Here is a 19,106-nt window from a genome sequence, read left to right as displayed (position 1 = left end):
TAAGTGAAAACATGCAGTGTTTAGTTTTCTGTTCCTGTGTTAGTTTGCTGAGAATGATGGTTTCCAGCTTCATCCATGTCCCTGCAAAGGACATGAACTCATCCTTTTTTATGGCTGCATAGTATTCCATGGTGTATATGTGCCACATTTTCTTTATCCAGTCTATCACTGATGTGCATTTGAGTTGGTTCCAAGTCTTTGCTATTGTAAACAGTGCTGCAATAAACATATGTATGCATGTGTCTTTATAATAGAGTGATTTAGAATCCTTTGAGTATATACCCAGTAAAGAGATTGCTGGGTCAAATGGTATTTCTAGTTCTAGATCCTTGAGGAATTGCCACTCTGTCTTCCACAATGGTTGAACTAATTTGCACTCCCACCAGACAGAGGCTGCAGGGGCCCAAGTCTAGCTTGTACTCTCCTGCCCTGCCCCACAAGGCATCACTCACTCTCCCCAAACCCTAGGGAAGTGACCATTGTCATTTATTTGTTCCTTCCTTAGATGGAGCTTGGATCCTGTCTGCAATTTATTCCCTCCTGCAAAACCAAGTATGTGAGGCAAAGGGAAGTCCTATTCCACTCCAGGAGGGACAGGGCTCCCTGTTGGAAAATATTTCCTTTTGCTAAGTTTCCATCTGCCCTTGGTAGAGTCTACTAGGCAGCATGTCAAGAAGTCAGTGTCCACTTCCAATCCCCATCTAACCTATATTCTTTGCTGCAAGCCAAATACCCTTAGTTCTTTCCATCGTTTCTCCTAAGATATGGTTTAAGACCTTTCAACAGGTTGGCCTGTGTCCTCTGGACACATTTCATTTACCCAAGTTCTTCTTAAAACATGATGTCGGCCGGGCGCGGTGGCTCAAGCCTGTAATCCCAGCACTTTGGGAGGCCGAGGCGGGTGGATTGCGAGGTCAAGAGATCGAGACCATCCAGGCAAACATGGTGAAACCCCGTCTCTACTAAAAATACAAAAAATTAGCTGGGCATAGTGGCGCGTGCCTGTAATCCCAGCTACTCAGGAGGCTGAGGCAGGAGAATTGCCTGAACCCAGGAAGCGGAGGTTGCGGTGAGCCGAGATCGCGCCATTGCACTCCAGCCTGGGTAACAAGAGCGAAACTCCGTCTCAAAAACAAACAAACAAACAAACAAAAAAACATGATGTCTTTGGCCAGGTGCAGTGGCTCACGCCTGTAATCTCACAGTGGCGGCTGAGGGAGGAGGATTACTTGAGTCCAGGAGTTTGAGATCAGCCTGGACAAGGTGACAAGTCCCCATCTCTACTTTAAAAAAAATTAGCCAGGCATGAAGACGTGTGCCACCTACTTGGGTGGCTGAGGTGGGAAGATCGCTTGAGCCTGGGAGATCAAGGCTGCAGTGTGAGCTGTGATCACACCACTATAGCCTAGCTTGGGCGACAGAGTGAGACTCCATCTCTAAAAAAACGAAACCAGAGAGATCCAAGATGGCTGATCACTAGCAGCTCGGGATTGTAGCTCCCAGTGAAAGCGCAAAGAATGAGAGGACGCCACACCTTCACATGAATTCTTGTTGCTCACGCACCAGAAGATTCCCAGCGGAGGAGCCCCACGGGTTGCCAGCGCGACTCTTGTGACCGGCGAGGCGGTTTTGCCGGCGCCTTGGAGCGACGGTTCTTGGTGCAGAGTCAGAAAAGCACCATCAATCTTAACGCCGCTGATTTGGTCGGTGCAGTGGGTTGCTCAGATTTCGGCGCTGAGAATCAGTAAGTTGGACATCCACTCAGAAACCTAATTACAAAGACGGTGAATACAAAGACCACAGATGGATAAATTTATAACGAAGGGAGGAAAACGGCCAAAAAAGGCTGAGAATGCCCAAGATCAGAATGCCTCTCCCTCAGCGGGGGATCACAGTTCCTCATCAGCAACGGAACAAGGCTTGATGGAGAACGAGTGTGTTCCAATTACAGAAGCAGCCTTCAAAATGTGGATAATGAGAAACTTCTGTGAATTAAAAGAACTTGTTTTAACCCAATCTAAAGTAACTAAGAACTTTGAAAAAAGATTTGACGAAATGTTAACAAGAATACACAATTTAGAGAGGAATATAAGTGAATTGATGGAGCTGAAAAACACAATACGAGAACTTCGTGAAGTATGCACAAGTTTTAACAGCCGAATTGATCAAGCAGAAGAAAGGATATCAGAGGTCGAAGACCAACTCAATGAAATAAAACAAGAAGACAAGATTAGAGAAAAAAGGATAAAAAGGAACGAGCAAAGTCTCCAAGAAATATGGGACTATGTGAAAAGACCTAATCTACGCTTGATAGGTGTACCTGAATGTGACGAAGAGAATGAATCCAAGCTGGAAAATACGCTTCAGGACATTATTCAGGAAAATTTTCCCAGCCTAGTAAGGCAGGATAATATTCAACTCCAGGTAATACAGAGAACACCACAGAGATATTCCTCAAGAAGAGCAACTCCAAGGCACATAATCGTCAGATTCACCAGGGTTGAAATGAAGGAGAAAATACTAAGGGCAGCCAGAGAGAAAGGTCAGGTTACCCACAAAGGGAAGCCTATCAGACTCACAGCAGATCTCTCAGCAGAAACCCTACAAGCCAGAAGAGAGTGGGGGCCAATATTCAACATCCTTAAAGAAAAGAACTTTCAACCCAGAATTTCACATCCAGCCAAGCTAAGCTTCACATGTGAAGGAAAAATAAAGTTTTTTGTGAATAAGCAAGCACTCAGAGATTTCATCACCACCAGGCCTGCTTTGCAAGAGCTTCTGAAAGAACCACTACACATATGAAAGGAACAAACAGTATCAGCCTTTCTAAAATAATTATCAAAAAGAGCATCAATATAATGAAGAATTTACATGAACTAATGGACAAAATAGCCAGCTAATGGCAGTATTAAACTCACATATATTATTATTATTTTTTATTTTTTTTATTTTTTTGAGACAGAGTTTCGCTCTTGTTACCCAGGCTGGAGTGCAATGGCGCGATCTCGGCTCACCGCAACCTCCGCCTCCTGGGTTCAGGCAATTCTCCTGCCTCAGCCTCCCGAGTAGCTGGGATTACAAGCACGTGCCACCACGCCCAGCTAATTTTTTGTATTTTTAGTAGAGACGGGGTTTCACCGTGTTGACCAGGATGGTCTCGATCTCTTGACCTCGTGATCCACCCGCCTCGGCCTCCCAAAGTGCTGGGATTACAGGCTTGAGCCACCGCGCCCGGCCCTTTATATTATTATTAATTCTAAATTTAAATTGACTAAATCCCTCAATCCAAAGACAGGCAATTTGAATAAGAAACTAAAACCCATCAGTATGCTGCATCCAGACCCATCTCACATTCAAGGATACACAAAGACTCCAAACAAGGGATGGAGAAAGATTTACCAACCAGAGAGCTAAAATAAATAAATAAAAAGCAGAAGTTACAATTAAGCAACAAAAATCAAAAGAAGCAAAGAAGGACATTATATAATGATAAAAGGATCAATGCAACAACAAGAAGAGCTAAAGATCCTAAATATATACACACCCAATACAGGAATACGCAGACATACAAGAGTTATAAAGAGACTTAGACTCCCACTAATAATAGTGGGAGACTTCAACATTAATATTAGACAGATCAATGAGACAGAAAATTAACAACGATATTCAGGACTTGAACTCAGATCTGGAACAAGTAAATGTAATTAACATTTATAGAACTCTCCACTTTAAATATACAAAATATACACTCTTATCAGTACCACATCATATCAACTTAGAAGTTCAAAAGAAATCTTGGTTGGCTCCTTGTTTGTTATTCTCTTCCCTCATTTTCTTTTATATCTCCATTATTAAGGACAATTATAGGCATACCCATATTTAGATTGCATTCTAGCCCGGGCAATAAAGCAATACCCCCATCCTCTCTCCCTGTTCCTCTTTCTCTTTCTTCCTCTTCTTTATTCTTTTTCTTAAAAAAAAAAAAAAAAAACGAAACCAACAAAAACCAAAAAAAAAAAAAAACAAAACCAAAAAAAAAAAAAAAAAAAAAGCATGTTGTTTTGAAAGGAGTTACAATGTGCCAGCTAAGGTCAGGCCTGCACAGAGGGTGGTGATGAAATTCACCTCGTAGGCTCTGGCACTGTGGTTCTCATGAGCTCTGTTAGCTTGCTGGCCTGCACTTGGGGTTTTCACACCCACATAGGCATGCCCTTGATGAGCAGTTCACACCAGCCTCATGACTGCTGCAGCCAAGGATCTGAGGTCCCTCTGCCTGCCCCTCATGGAGGGAGCCCCAGGGCTTAGGTGGTGGCTCTTAACAGGTTTTCAGTCTTGGACTCCTTTGAGGGTCTGATGAAAATGCTGCATCCTCTTCCCAAGAAACATGCATCTACTCAAAAATTCTGTATATGACACCAGGACTCCCTGCAGACCATCCGCAGACCCCAGGTTGGGAATCTCCATCTGGAAGCTGACACCCAAGTATAAATTCTGAGGTAGCCTCTCTATTCAAACTGCGGGGCTCAGGGCAAGTTCTAAGTAATAAGTAATAACCTCTCACACAAGTGCTGTGCTCAACAACTCACAAGGCCCGTTCACGTACATTGCTGAGACCCTAGCGTCTGGATTCTAATGGAATGAATAGGAGACCAAGGCCCAGAGAGGTCCAGTGACTTGCCCATAGTCACACAGCCAATCTGGGCAAAGTCACTGCAGACTCTCTTAACTTCATGGGACCTCACAGAAGCCCAACACAATTTGCCCACTAGTGGGGAAGATACAACGGAGAACAGGTTGCATTTGGCCCCTGGGGAGACCGGTCGTGGCTGTGTTCGGCCAGCTCCTGACACTGCTCCACGGAGGCACACCCAGCCTGGCCTCTGTGGTGAGCTGTGGTTTTAGCAGCCTCCCTCCTAATGAAGGCAGAGAAGGCCAGGTTGCCAGGCTGTGGCTTGTGAGAGGGAGGGGGCCAAGGGAGGGGCAAGGGCAGAAACTAGGCCTGGAGCTGGAACCCCAAGAACCCAGAGAACAAGGACTCCCTGGCCACCACTTGTCCCAAGAGTGCAGAAACGGAGCATACGCCCGGGATTATGAAGTGTGGCCTTCATTTACCCAAGGTAAATGGAGTCAGGATACAGAGCCATGTTCTATGTGTATGATGTTTACACACAGGGACCACCCTTGACCACGGGAGAGCAGTTGTTAGGTTTCCAAGGAACTCTTGCTCCCTAAAAATGTACTTGACCCAGAAAAGTCTTCAGCCTGCAAGGCCCAACTCTCCCCGCTCCATGAAGAATCTGTCCAGTGCCTGATGGCTGAGGGGCCTGCTCCCTCCCCACGGCCCTGGATTCAGATCCTCTCCGGCACTGCCTCTTTATCATCTGACTCCTCTACAGACTATGCCTCTAGCAGGCTGGAGCCCTGGACTCGACTCAATATTTCACCCCTTCCCCTGGCAACAGGGGGTCAGTGGACATTTGTTCAATAAACTCTAGACACCAGAAAGGGTGAACTATCTTTTGGCTCCACTTGTTCTGTGACTTCAGGCTGAATCTAAAATCTCTGCAGTCAAAGAAGGCCAGTGCCACCCCCACCCCACCCTGTTCCCTCCTAGGTGGGAGGCAACTGTGGCTCTTAGAAACCCTCTGAAGAAGGCTGGGTGTGGTGGCTCACGCCTGTCATCCCAGCACTTTGGGAACCTGAGGTAGGTGGATAACGAGGTCAGGAGTTCAAGACCAGCCTGGCAAACATGATGAAACACTGTCTCTACTAAAAAAACAAAAATTAGCTGGGTGTGGTGGCGTGTGCCTGTAATCCCAACTACTTGGGAGGCTGAGGCAGGAGAATCGCTTGAACCTGGAAGGAGGATGTTGCAGTGAGCCGAGATCACACCACTGCACTCCAGCCTGCGCAACAAGAGCAAAACTCCGTCTCAAAAAAATAAAAAAAGAAACCTCGAAAGAAGCATCTAACAGCTTTTCTCAGGCTGACATAGGAGAAGGTGAAGGTTCAGGAAAGAAAACTGTCATTCTTATGTCTTTCCCCAAATCCGATTATTTCCCTTTGCTCCAAACAGTTGGCAAAGCTGTCTGGGGAGAGAAAGGGTCCTGACTGGATGCACTGCTCTGCCGGCAGCTGGGTGACTCCGGCCTCTGTGGGTCTGCAGTCTGGGCCGGGGCTGGGGAGTTGCTGAGGAGTGCTCAGGCTCACAGCAGGTAGGCTGCCGCTTGGGCCTTCAACTACTACCTCTGATCACAATGAACTCATGGATGCATGTTAGTTTTAGGCATATCTCTTTCACTAGACTTCCAAGCTCTGGAGTACAGGAACCACACTGTATTTAATTTAGGATCCTCAGGGCCTGGCACAATGCCAAGCACACAGTAACTGCTCAATAGATGCTGAAGACAAAAACGCACTGCAACCTCCCTGCCGCCTGACTTCTGGAGCACCTCTGTCTCACTTAATGGAAAGAGCGTCTTAGAGCTTCCCATGTTGACCAGAGGAGGGACTGTCATGGTCATGGCCCCTCTTCCCTCTTACAGTTCTCTCAGCTGCAGGGCAGGGCCCTTCTCCTCTGAGCTGCTGCTGAGGCCACTTACTTGTTTATTTCCAACCCCAAAAACGCTTCTTAGGTTTTCCTGCCACCTGGCTTGAAGCTCCGACCACCCCAGCACTACTTCTGTTCTGCCCCAACCAGACCTCAAGCAAGATTCGTTCCCCTAGCCTCAGACAACCCAAATCCCTATCACAGCCATAACTAATTTTAGCAGAGCATGAGGGAGGTGGTGGCGAATGACGTCTGCCTCTAGAGACCTCTGTCCCGTGCCTCCACCCACCCTTCGCTCACCTGGTGTCACTTCCCCCTTTTCATAACAACAACACTGACACCAAGTTTCACTTCCACCACTTCCTGTGGGTTTTGTTCATTCTCGGCTGCCGAGGTTTCTTGAGGGTGGGTGAGTCTCTGGCCCAGCTGGGGAAGGTCCTTCTGACCATAAACTAACCCTAAGCATTTAGAGGCTTGCCCTTCAGGTCTGCAGGGACATTCACCTTCCTTCCTTCCTTCTTTCCTTCCTGCCTGCCTTCCTCCCTCCCTCTCTCTCTCTCTCTCTCTTTCTTTCTCTTTCTTTCTTTCTTTCTTTCTTTCTTTCTTTCTTTCTTTCTTTCTTTCCTTCCTTCTTTCTTTCTTAGACACAGCCTCACTCTGTTGCTCAGGCTGGAGTGCAGTGGTGTGATCTTGGCTCACTACAACCTCTGTTCCAGAGTTCAAGCAGTTCTCTTATCTCAGCCTCCCGAGTAGCTGGGACTACAGGCATGTGCCACCATGCCCAGCTAATTTTTGTATTTTTAGTAGAGACAGTGTTTCACCATATTGGCCAGGCCGGTCTTGAACGCCTGACCTTGTCATCTGCCCTCTTTGTCCTCTCAAAGTGCTGGGATTATAGGCATGAGCCACCGCACCCAGCACAAATATATCTATCTATCTATCTATATCTATCTATCTATCTATATATAATTTTAAGTTGTGTTTAAAAACATAACATAGGCTGGGCGCGGTGGCTCACACCTGTCTGTAATCCAAGCACTTTGGAGGCCAAGGCGGGTGGATCACCTGAGGTCGGGAGTTCAAGACCAGCCTGACCAACATGGTGAAACCCTGTCTTTATTTTTAAAAAAATATTTAAAAAACCATAACAAAAATTACCGTCTTAACCGTTTTTAAGTAAATAGTTCAATAGTGTTAAATATCTTCATTGATTGAGACCAGGAGGTCCAGGTTGCAGTGAACTATGATTGTGCCACTGCACTCCAGCCTGGGTGACAGAGCGAAACTCTGCCTAAAAAAATATATATATTCACATCATTGTGCAGAGGTGGATCCTTATACCTCCATCTGCTGCCCTCGGTATGTTGTAATATCACACACCGTGAAATCTCTGGAAAACTCCACTGTACGCTTAAGAGAGAATGATAGTTAAAAAGGCAAATGATGTTGCCTTATTATTAGTAAAACAGTTCTAGGCCTGTAATGTAGCACTTTGGGAGTCCGGAGTGGGTAGATCACTTGAGCCCAGGTGTTTGAGACTGACCTGGGGAACGCAGTAAGACCCTGTCTCTACAAAAAATACAAAAAATTAGCCAGGGGTGGTGGCACATGCCTGTGGTCTCACTGGAGCCCAGGAAGTCAAGGCTGCAGTAAGCCATGCTCACACCATGGCACTTCAGCCTGGGTGACAGAGCAAGACCCTGTCTCAAAACACCACCGCCACCACCACCAACAAACCCACTTATGACTGTGTGTACCATCTGAAAAGATTTGGGGAACCCCAGAAGTTCCTGGACCAGGCTTGGAGAACCAGTGTTCTAGTGCAACGCCAGAGACTTCAGTGGTGATCAGTATCCACCCCTTCGCCCCACAGGTTAATTTGGGATGGAGATGGTGTGACTCCACACACATAATTTAATGCAATTCAAAGCTGGTTGTTGTTGTTGTTGTTGTTTTCTGAGATGAGTAGTGCAGATGTAGGGAAACTTGGGTCCAGAGAGACTGCCCCAAAAGGTCTGGGTATGGGACTCTGTTGTGAGGTGAACCAAGCTCACTTAGCTTCGAAAGAGAGCACTGCATTTCTGTGTTCCTGGAGCCTTTAAGAGGCATCTAAAGAAAGTCAGCCCTGGCTGGGTGCAGTGGCTCATGCCTGTCATCCTAGTACTTTGGTGGGTGGATCACTTGAGGTCAGGAGTTTGAAACCGGCCTGGCCAACGTGATGAAACCCCATCTCTACTAAAAACACAAAACAATTGGCCAGGCACAGTGGTTCACGCCTGTAATCCCAGCACTTTGGGAGGCCAAGGCAGACAGATCACGAGGTCAGGAGATGGAGACCTTCCTGGCCAACATGGTGAAACCCCGTTTCTACTAAAAATACAAAAATTAGTCGGGCATGGAGGTATATGCCTGTAGTCCCAGCTATTCAGGAGGCTGAGGCAGGAGAATTGCTTGAACCTGAGAGGCGGAGGTTGCAGTGAGCCTAGATCTCGCCACTGTACTCCAGCCTGACAACAGAGCGAGACTCCGTCTCAAAAAAAAAAAAAAAAGAAAGAAAGAAACAAACAAACAAAAAACCCAGCCGGGCATGGTGGCATGTGCCTGTAATTCCCAGCTACTTGGGAGGCTGAGGCAGGAGAACCGCAGCGAGCAGAGATCATGCCACTGCACTCCAGCCTGGGCAAGAGAAAGACTCCATCTTAAAAAAAAAAAAAAAAAAAAGAAAAAAGAAAAAGAAAGTCAACCCTGCTAGGCAGGGAGACAGAATGGGTGAGCCTGGCAGGAACCCCGGGTCAAGGAGCCAGCTGTGTGCTGCCCACCCCACCTCCAGCTGTGACTGGTGAGGGAGGGAGTTGACCAGCTCCACCCCAATCTGGCATCTGTCTGCCTATTCATTTTTTTCCCCCTCTTTTTGTGGAGAATGGGGTCATGCAATATTGCCCAAGCAAGTCTTGAACTCCTGGGCTCAAGCTATCCTCCCACTTCTGCCTCCTGAAGTGCTGGGATTACAGGCGTGAGCCACTATGCCCAGCCTGTCTGCCCATTCTGACCCTCATGGGAATCTCCAGCAAGGGTAATACTGGGGACAGCAAGGCTAACATTGCTTCTGAGGAATGACTTGGGCTCTCAAATCTCTGCTCCAGTAACTCTGCTTCTGGGCCAAGGTGCAGAGCCCTGCAGCTGGGGGGCTGATTCCTTGACTGACCAATCCAGTGATGAAAGAGTGGGGGACTGACTGGGCGCAGTGGCTCACACCTGTAATCCCGGCACTTTGGAAGGCTGAGGTGGGTGGATCGCCTGAGGTCAGGAGTTTGAGACCAGCTTGGCCAACATGACGAAACTTCATCTCTATTAAAAATACAAAAATTAGTTGGGCATGGTGGTGCCTGTAATCCCAGCTACTTGGGAGGCTGAGGTAGGAGAATTGCTTGAACCCGGGAGTGGGAGGTTGCAGTGAGTCGAGATCGCACCATTGCACTCCAGCCTGGGAGACAGTACGAGACTCCGTCTCCAAAAAAAGACAAAAGAAAGAGTGGGGACTGAAAACTGACTGTCTAGCTACGTCCACACAAGCAATTCCATGACAACCAACTCGAATGGAACTGGAGCATCTTGCTACACATTTGCCCCGACACACACCCTTGGCACACTCACCTCTGTGCTGTTAACGACCATCCTGTAGGTGTTAGTTTATGGCCCCAATTTTATTATATGTAAATTCCTTGAAGGAGGAGTGGTTCCTCAATTGTTTCTGTATTTTTCGTGGCACCTAGAACAATTGTAAGTTCTTAATAAATGTTGACGTGTTTACTAGGGAATGGGTTTTCACTTGATTTAATGATCAGATTCCCCTTTATAAGGGGCTGGGGCCAGGAAAGCAGATGGAGGCCCTTTATTAAACATTTATTGAGTACCTGTTCTCACTCCTTCAGTTTTCTCCGGTGATGTATTGCTTACAAAGCATGTTCATGCATTGTCTCATTTAATCCTTGCAGCAATGTGATGGGTGTGAGTTGACTGTGAAAGTGACTCTCTAAGTCATCGCAAAGCACTCTGTGGGAAGAATGTGCCAGCCCGGCAAGGTTGTCTTTGTGATGTCAAATGTGTGTGGCGGTGGTCGGGGGGAGGTGCTCCTCAGAGCTGTGCTGGGGCAGGGTGTCCCGAACCGAGTTAGCAGATATATTTTGACAAAGAGGTTGGCACCACTGTGAAGAGCAATTCAACCAGCTCTCCTAGCCCAGTTTCCGTGCTCCTCAAGGAAACTTCCCACTGAACTTCGGATTATCCTCATGTGAAATTACCACAAGCAGTGAATGTGTTCATCAGCAAACCCAAGTATCTGGTTGGTTTGCCAGGGGGTTGGATTTTCATTACGAATCAATGAATCGGCATGTTGGCTGAATCCATTCCTCTCCTAGAGCTCAGTGAGTCTGCCCCTGAGCCTTCTAGCCTGTTGATGAGCAAGGTTTTTGAGCAGCAAAGCGAGGCTCTGAATGGCAAAAAGGTCTTCAGGTGAGCCAGCCCACCATGTGAGGCCCTGTTGGCAGGCCAGGCTCTCCCCAGGCACCAGCCTGCCTCCCCAGTGGCTCTCGCATTCACAGAGGACTGCACGTTGGGTTGGAAGACAGGCAAGCCAGGGGTCCCTTAGCAGAGAAGGGATCCCTGCCAGTAAGTAGCCTACTGTGAGTGTGAAGTTGCCACTTGGCCGGGCGTGGTGGCTCATGCCTGTAATCCCAGCACTTTGGAAGGCTGAGGCAGGCAGATCATGAGGTCAGGAGTTCAAGACCAGCCTGACCAATATGGTGAAACCCCATCTTTACTAAAAATACAAAAATAGCAGGGCGTGGTGGCACATGCCTATAATCCCAGCTACTGGGGAGGCTGAGGCAGGAGAATAGCTTGAACCCGGGAGGCAGAGGTTGCAGTGAGCTAAGATAGTGCCGTTGCACTTCAGCCTGTGCGACATAGCAAGACGATGTCTCAAAAAAAAAAAAAAAAAAAAAAAAATGAAGTTGCCACTTATCAAGACCCTCCTGATGGACACAACAAAGGTGATGGGTGATTGCTGCCAGGGGTCATAAAGAGGTGATTTGGAATCTAGCTGAGGGAATTTTGTAAGGTCATTGCACCTTGATTCTAGCTTCAAGGCGGGACATGAGGTAAGTCCTGCTGCAAAGCTGGGTGCCGTCACCGTCCAGAGCTCAGGTTAATGCAGCTTTGAGCTCGAACTCTGATCATGGGGAGAGAATGGCGAGGAGGATGGAGACAGTAGTGCTAGAGGGACCCAGCACTCCAAAGACAGAGTGAACACTTCCACTGGGAAGTGGGGGTTTGGCCTCTTGGGCTGGGAAAATCCTGGCCGGCAGTGTCTGTTTATCAGGGAAGCTGAGTCAGACTGAAACTGATCTCCTAAAAAGCTCAGCTATTTCTAGGACTCCATCCGGTCAAAGCCAGCCCCAGACTCTTTCCTTCTCTTCCCTGGGGAATTCCTTCGGGGGCGGAGAGATAGAGGGGACCGACTGGTCTTTTCCTAGACACGGAAACCTGAAATCTGAGTTTTTGCCCATTTATGGACCTGAAATCCCCTCCCCCACCTAGGATGACTCATTCCCCCAGCTTAACCTAACTGCCCCTAGAGAGGGGAAAGGGTGAAACTGAGACAGTGGGATTAACTCAGGGAGGGGGCTGGAGGCTGGAGAGAGAAAGGAAAAGAACTGAAAAGGATGGGGAATTCCTTTGCAAAGAGATGGTGAGGAGGGATTTTAGAGCTGAAAGGAGGCAGAATGAGAAAAAGAAAAGATTTTTATCCCAGAGGGAAGCTGCATGCCTGGCAGGGTGAAAATCTTTCAGGTTAAGGTAGTTCCAGGCCATCACGTTGAGTAAATTCTGGAACTTCAGTGTGATCAGAGCCACTTGCCCTGCTTGTGAAAATGCAGAGATTCCTGTGCCCTCACCGGGCTGTGCTCCACTTCCAGGTTCCTTCTGGGATCTGAAGCAGAAAGTTCTTCTCCCAGCCTGGGGCCTCTGCTGTATAAAGCCACTCACAACCTCTCTGCAGGGGCCAGTGTCACAGGCAGATCCCTGGTCCAAGGGTGACATTTCTAACATTCTTATAAAATCTGTGAAAGAGGCCGGGCATGGTGGCTCACGCCTGTAATCCCAGCACTTTGGGAGGCTGAGGCAGGTGGATCACGAGGTCAGGAGTTTGAGACCAGCCTGGATAACATGGTGAAACCCTGTCTCTACTAAAAAAAACGAAAAATAGCCAGGTGTGGTGGTGTGTGCCTGTAATCCTAGCTACTCAGGAGGCTGAGGCAGGAGAATCGCTTGAACCTGGGAGGCCGAGGTTTCAGTGAACCGAGATCACACCATTGCACTCCAGCCTGGGAGACAGAGCAAGACTCTGTCTCAAAAAAAAAAAAAAAAAAAAAAAAATACAATAAAATCTATGAAAGATTTTGGCCAGGCCCAGTGGCTCATGCCTGTGATCCCAGCACTTTAGGAGGCCAAGGCAGGTGGATCGCTTGAGGCGAGGAGTTCAAGACCAGCCTGGCCAACATGGCAAAAACCTGTCTCTACTAAAAATCAAAAAAAAGTAGCTGGGTGTGGTGGTGTGCACCTGTAGTCCAAGTTACTAGGGGAGCCGGGGGGCACTGAAGTGGGAGGATCACTTGCGCTCAGGAGGTACAGGCTGCAGTGAGCTGAGATCACACCTCTGCACTCTAGTCGGGCCGACAGAGTGAAATCCTGTGCCAAGAAGAAAAAAAAAAGACTTTTTATCGATGGAGAAATCCAGTCCCCACCAGGCAAAACATGCCTCCTCACCTCAGCACTGCCCACCTCCCGACATAAGCATATCAGACAAGCGTTGGAAAGAACTGCTCTCCTATTCAATACAATCCTAGAATCCTTACAGCTGGAAGGGACTTCTTCAGATATCATCCGACCAGATTTTCCACCTGAAGTAGAAATTCCTTCTAGCAACAACCCCACATCTCTATCTCCAACCCAAATCTCTCAAACTCCAGGCTCCTCATACCACTTGTCTTTGCCTGGAGGTCTAAGTGCCTCTGACTTCACCCAACACCTCTTCCATCTGCAAGCCTTCCCCCACCCAGCTAATGGACATGCCACCCTTCAAGTTTCTCAGGTCAAAGACCATGAAATTATTCTTGGTTTTCCTCTTTCTTCCATACCCTACATTGAATCTATCAGGAAAGCCTGTGGGCTCTGTCTTCAGAATATGTCAGAAATCTAACAACTTGTCTTTTCTTTACTGCTGACTCCAGTCTGCGACCCCTCACCTCTTTCCAGAATTGGACAACGTTGACCCTCCCATGGCTAGTCTCAACAAGCAGAGGAATTTTTAAAAAAAATTCTAAGTTATATCATGTCATTCCTTTGCTCAAAACTTCTTGGTGGCTCCCAATTTCATTCTGAATAAAAGCCACAGCCCACGTAATGGTTCTCAAGGCCTCGTGGAATCAGCCTACTTTCCCCACCCTTGTTATCGCTCCTGACTCGCCTTCTGCTACTCTCTCATTCACCTGCTCCAGACTCCATGGCTGTTCTAGAACTCGCCCAACCTGCTCCTGCCTTAAGATCTTTGTATTTGCTGTTCCCTCCACCCTGAACACTGTTCCCCAGGTAGCCACTTAGCTAGCACCACCCCACCCCCTGCCACCGGCTCTTTGTTCAAATGCCACCTTCTCACGGAGGCCTTCTCTGATCACCATATTTTTTCTTTTTCCTTCTTTCTTTTTCTTTTTTTTTTTTTTGGTTTTAAGGAGCAAAGAGTTTAGTAGGCAAGAAAGATGGGAGAAGGCAGAAGACAGAAGCTCCCCTGTGCAGACAGAGAGAGGAGCTCTCCAAAGCCACCCTTATTTAACATTTCATTCCCTGTCTCTTCTCCATCCCGTACCCCATCCTAATTATTAGTATTTTACTACTTCTTATCATGACTATTTATTTATTTGACATGGAGTCTCACTTTATCGCTCAGGCTGGAGTACAGTGGCACTATCTCGACTCACTGCAACCTCTGCCTCCTGGGTTCAAGCAATTCTCCTGCCTCAAACTCCCGAGTAGCTGGGATTACGGGCACCTGCCACCACTCCCAGCTAATTTTTGTATTTTTAGTACAAACAGGGTTTCACCATGTTGGCGAGCTGGTCTCAAACTCCTGACCTCAGGTGATCCAACCACCTTGGCCTCCCAAAGTGCTAGGATTACAGTCATGAGCCACCACGCCAGGCCTATTTATTTATTTATGAGACAGGGTCTCAGTCTGCTGCCCCGACTGGAATGCAGTGGTGCAATCTCTGTCACTGCAACCTCTGCCTCCGGGCTCAAGCAATCCTCCCACCTCAGCCTCCCAAGTAGGTGGGACTACAGTAACATCACTGTGAGCCTGTTTTCTGACTAATTTTTCTTCTTCTATCTTTCTCTGTCTCTCCTTTTCTGTTTTCTTTTTCTTTCTTTCTTTCTTTCTTTTTTTTTTTTTAGATACGTTCTCGCTCTGTTGCCCAGGCTGGAGTGTAGTGGTGCAATCTTGGCTTACTGTAGCCGTGACCTCCCATGTTCAAGCAATCCTCCCATCTCAGCCTCCTGAGTAGCTGAGACTGCAGATGTGAACCACCACACCCAGCTAACTTTTGCATTTTTTTGTAGAGACAGGGTTTCGCCATGTTGCCTAGGTTGGTCTGGAACTCCTGGACTCCAGTGCCCTGCCTTGACCTCTCACTGCTGGACTACAGGATTGAGCCATTGTGCCTGGCCGTGGCCTTTTAATATACTATATTATTTACTTATTTACTATACTTGTCTGACTTTCTGCACTAGAATGGATGCCCCCAAGACAAAAATCTTAGTTTTGTTCACAGATATATCTCCAGGGCCTGGAACAGTATATACTCTCACAACTCAGTAAATACTGAATAAATGACTGAATAGTTGAATGAACATCTTTTTTTTTTTTTTTTCTTTTTGAGACGGAGTTTCGCTCTTGTTACCCAGGCTGGAGTGCAATGGCGTGATCTCGGCTCACCGCAACCTCCGCCTCCTGGGTTCAGGCAATTCTCCTGCCTCAGCCTCCTGAGTAGCTGGGATTACAGGCATGTGCCACCATGCCCAGCTAATTTTTTGTATTTTTAGTAGAGACGGGGTTTCACCATGTTCACCAGGATGGTCTCGATCTCTTGACCTTGTGATCCACCCGCCTCGGCCTCCCAAAGTGCTGGGATTACAGGCTTGAGCCACCGCACCCGGCCTTTTTTTTTTTTTTTTTTTTTTGGAGACAGGGTCTTGCTCTGTTACCCAGGCTGGAGTGCAAGGGTGCAATCTCAGCTCACTGTAATCTCCACATCCTGGGTTCAAGCGATTCTCTTGCCTCAGCCTCCTGAGTAGCTGGGATTACAGGCACGCGCCACTACCACGCCCAGCTAATTTTTGTAATTTTAGTAGAGATGGGGTTTCATCATGTTGGTCAGGCTGGTCTCGAACTCCTGACCTCAAATGATCTGCCTGCCTCAGCCTCTCAAAGTGCTGGAATTACAGGCATGAGCCACTGCACCTGGCCTGAATGAACATATATGTAGGTGGTCGCCTTATCCAGCTGAATCTAGTGTCTCAGTAGCCCCCACTCATTGGTCCTGGTCCTGCTCTCTGAGCCGTGGCCTGTACATCTAATCTCTTTTCTAGAAGATCAACCCTGTCATCTATTATGTGATTCCCACCCAGTCCCCTTCTCCTGCTTTAAAAGTGCCCAGACGCTTCAGCTAAGACCCAGGGCTCCTCCTTTGTCCTGAGTCTATCCTTGTCTTCAAGACATGTGTGGTCTATCAGTCACTCTTCAGATTCTGGCTTGAAGGGCTGAAGTCTGCCTCTAGAAGCTCTACTGGAGCGTGGGCACTGTGCTCTGTAGGGGCTTCCCAACAGTGATCTGGAGCGCTGTCTCCCCTCTCACTTTATCTGCCCAAGGAGGGTCCAAGGCAGCTGGTGGGATGGGGCAGAGGAGAGCTGAAGCTGTCATCCCAATGCGGGGGACTAACAGGCCGCTGGAGTTTCCCTCCCTCCACACAGAGGACTGCCTGGACTTGCCCCGGAAAGGGCTGAGGACGGGGAGAGGATTCTGACCAGGTTTCCGTGGTCCTGGCTGCAGATGGCCCTTTCCTGTCTCTCAAAGCTGCTTCCCCACCTCCCCCAACCCTCGTCATCGTCTGGGTTCTTCACATTCCGGAAGCACTGATGTGGCACTAAATATTCCTGCAGCTCCAGCCTTCTCCCCTGGGGGCCCGCGTCATCGCTGTGAGCCTGTTTTCTGGAATGTTTTTGGTATGAACCATCCAGGCAGGTGAGGAAAGAGCTGTGCGGGGCGGGATCCACAGCCCCTCATCTAGGTCTCTTTGGAGCCAAGAAAATATTCTCTTCCAGCTCAGATTTTCTTTCCCCAGAAAGCTTCCCCCACACCCACCCCCCCCCCCCACCCTGCTCACCTGGCTTAGAAGAGGTTGAGTGAGCAGATGCAGGAGGACACAGAGTTAGGACCAAACGCCTTTGTGTGTGTTCTCTCTCCTTTCCTGAAAGTACATCTCCCTCAGCTCCTGCTGAGATAGCACTGATGGAAAGGGCTGTGTCCTCTCCCTCCATCCCCATTTCACACCCTGCGGTTTCCTGAGGTACAGGCGTCCTTCCCTCCTCCCTCCCTTCCCCCCTTCCCATTCCAGTCCTGTCTCTCAAGCTTCAGCTTCTCCCACTCACTCTCTTCCTTTTATTTTTGAGGCTGAGTCTGGCTCTGTCACCCAGGCTGGAGTGTAATAGCGTGATCTTGGCTTGCTGCAACCTCTGCTTCCCAGGTTGATTTTCCTATCCCAGACTCCCGAGTAGCTGGGACTAGAGGTGTGAGCTACCATGCCCAGCTAATTTTTTGTATTTTTAGTAGAGATGGCATTTCACTATGTTGGCCAGGCTGGTCTCGAGCTCCTGACAAGTGATGTTTCCACCTCGGCCTCCGAAAGTGCTGGGATTACAGGTGTGAGCCACTGCGCCTGGTGTATTTAAAATGAGAATTTTAGGCCGGGCGCGGTGGCTGAAGCCTGTAATCCCAGCACTTTGGGAGGCCGAGGCGGGTGGATCACAAGGTCGAGAGATCGAGACCATCCTGGTCAACATGGTGAAACCCCGTCTCTACTAAAAATACAAAAAATTAGCTGGGCATGGTGGCGCGTGCCTGTAATCCCAGCTACTCAGGAGGCTGAGGCAGGAGAATTGCCTGAACCCAGGAGGCGGAGGTTGCGGTGAGCCGAGATCGCGCCATTGCACTCCAGCCTGGATAACAAGAGCGAAACTCCGTCTCAAAAAAAAAAAAAAAAAAAAAAAAAAAGAGAGAGAATTTTATTTTATAAAATTTCTTTTATAAAATGAGAACAAAAATAGTACTGAACTTACAAGGCTATTGTGAGCATTACATGAGGTAACACACCTTAAGGACTTGACACCCGTAAGCACTTAGTGAACGGAAGCCCCTATTATTATCTCCGAAGATGTAATTCATCCAAACTCCCTTTCAACATGATCTGAACCAGTAACAATTTCTCACTGAATTTAACTTATGCATGCTACCTTACCCACCCCCAGTCTCTAACCTCCTTGAGGCTAAGATCTTTTTTTTTTGCACCAGGGATACAGCAATTACCTCTGTCTTCTACAGAGCTTAGCACACAAAAGGGGTTGATTCATGAGAGGAATGAATAAACGGGCTCTGCTAACCCCACAGCTGAACTCTAAGCTTCTGGAGATAAATCCACCCCCTGGATTTTTCCCATGTTTACCCAGAGGCCAGCCCTGAGTTCCAGCACTGAGTAGGGCCTCAGAGACTTACGTCGCCTAAGCCCTGTCTTGCTTGCTCTCCGGTCCTGACCCCATAGTCGCCTTGTCCTCCCCATCTCCTTCGCAGACTCCAGTGACTTTGCCAGCTCAGCTCTCCAGGTGTGGGAGGGGAAGTCCAACGCTCCACTGGGCAGGCACTGACAGCTGGCAGAAGGACAGGTGTGCTGTGGGGCCGGAGCCAGAGCTGGGGACGTTTGGAGGCCTCCTACGAATACCAGGGCAGGTCAGGGTGGGGGAGGGAACCGGCCTGAAGCCAGAGCCAGCCGGCTGCTGGCCCGCACTTCGTCCTCATCCTCCCTTTCATCCCCAGCCCTCGGAGCCTGGGACTTTCTCAATGGAGCAGGCTTGCGGAGAATGCTCTGCAGGGGGCTGAGGGGGCTGGCGTCTGGTGGGGGTGGACATTCCAGGCATTCTTTGCTTTCTCTAGGAGTCAGGCAGTGAGGAGGGAGCGCGGAGAAGCTGCCCAGCACCGGGGTAAAGGGGATTTCTTAGGAGAGAGAGAATAAAGGCTGTGGGGGTGTCTTTAGGCAACAGGGACAGGGCTCCAACAGACCGGAGCGGGAGCGGGGAGGGGCTGGGCGGGGGGCGGAGAAGGAGGGAAGGGTGGGGGCGGGGCGGGATAATCTGCCAAATCACTTCTACTTTAGTGCCAAAGGCAGGAAGAACAACT

Source organism: Saimiri boliviensis, chromosome 14 (assembly GCF_048565385.1).
Source record: "Saimiri boliviensis isolate mSaiBol1 chromosome 14, mSaiBol1.pri, whole genome shotgun sequence".
Lineage (NCBI taxonomy): Eukaryota > Metazoa > Chordata > Mammalia > Primates > Cebidae > Saimiri > Saimiri boliviensis.
The sequence above is the reverse complement of the archived record's forward strand: the minus strand, read 5'-3'. Positions refer to the sequence as shown.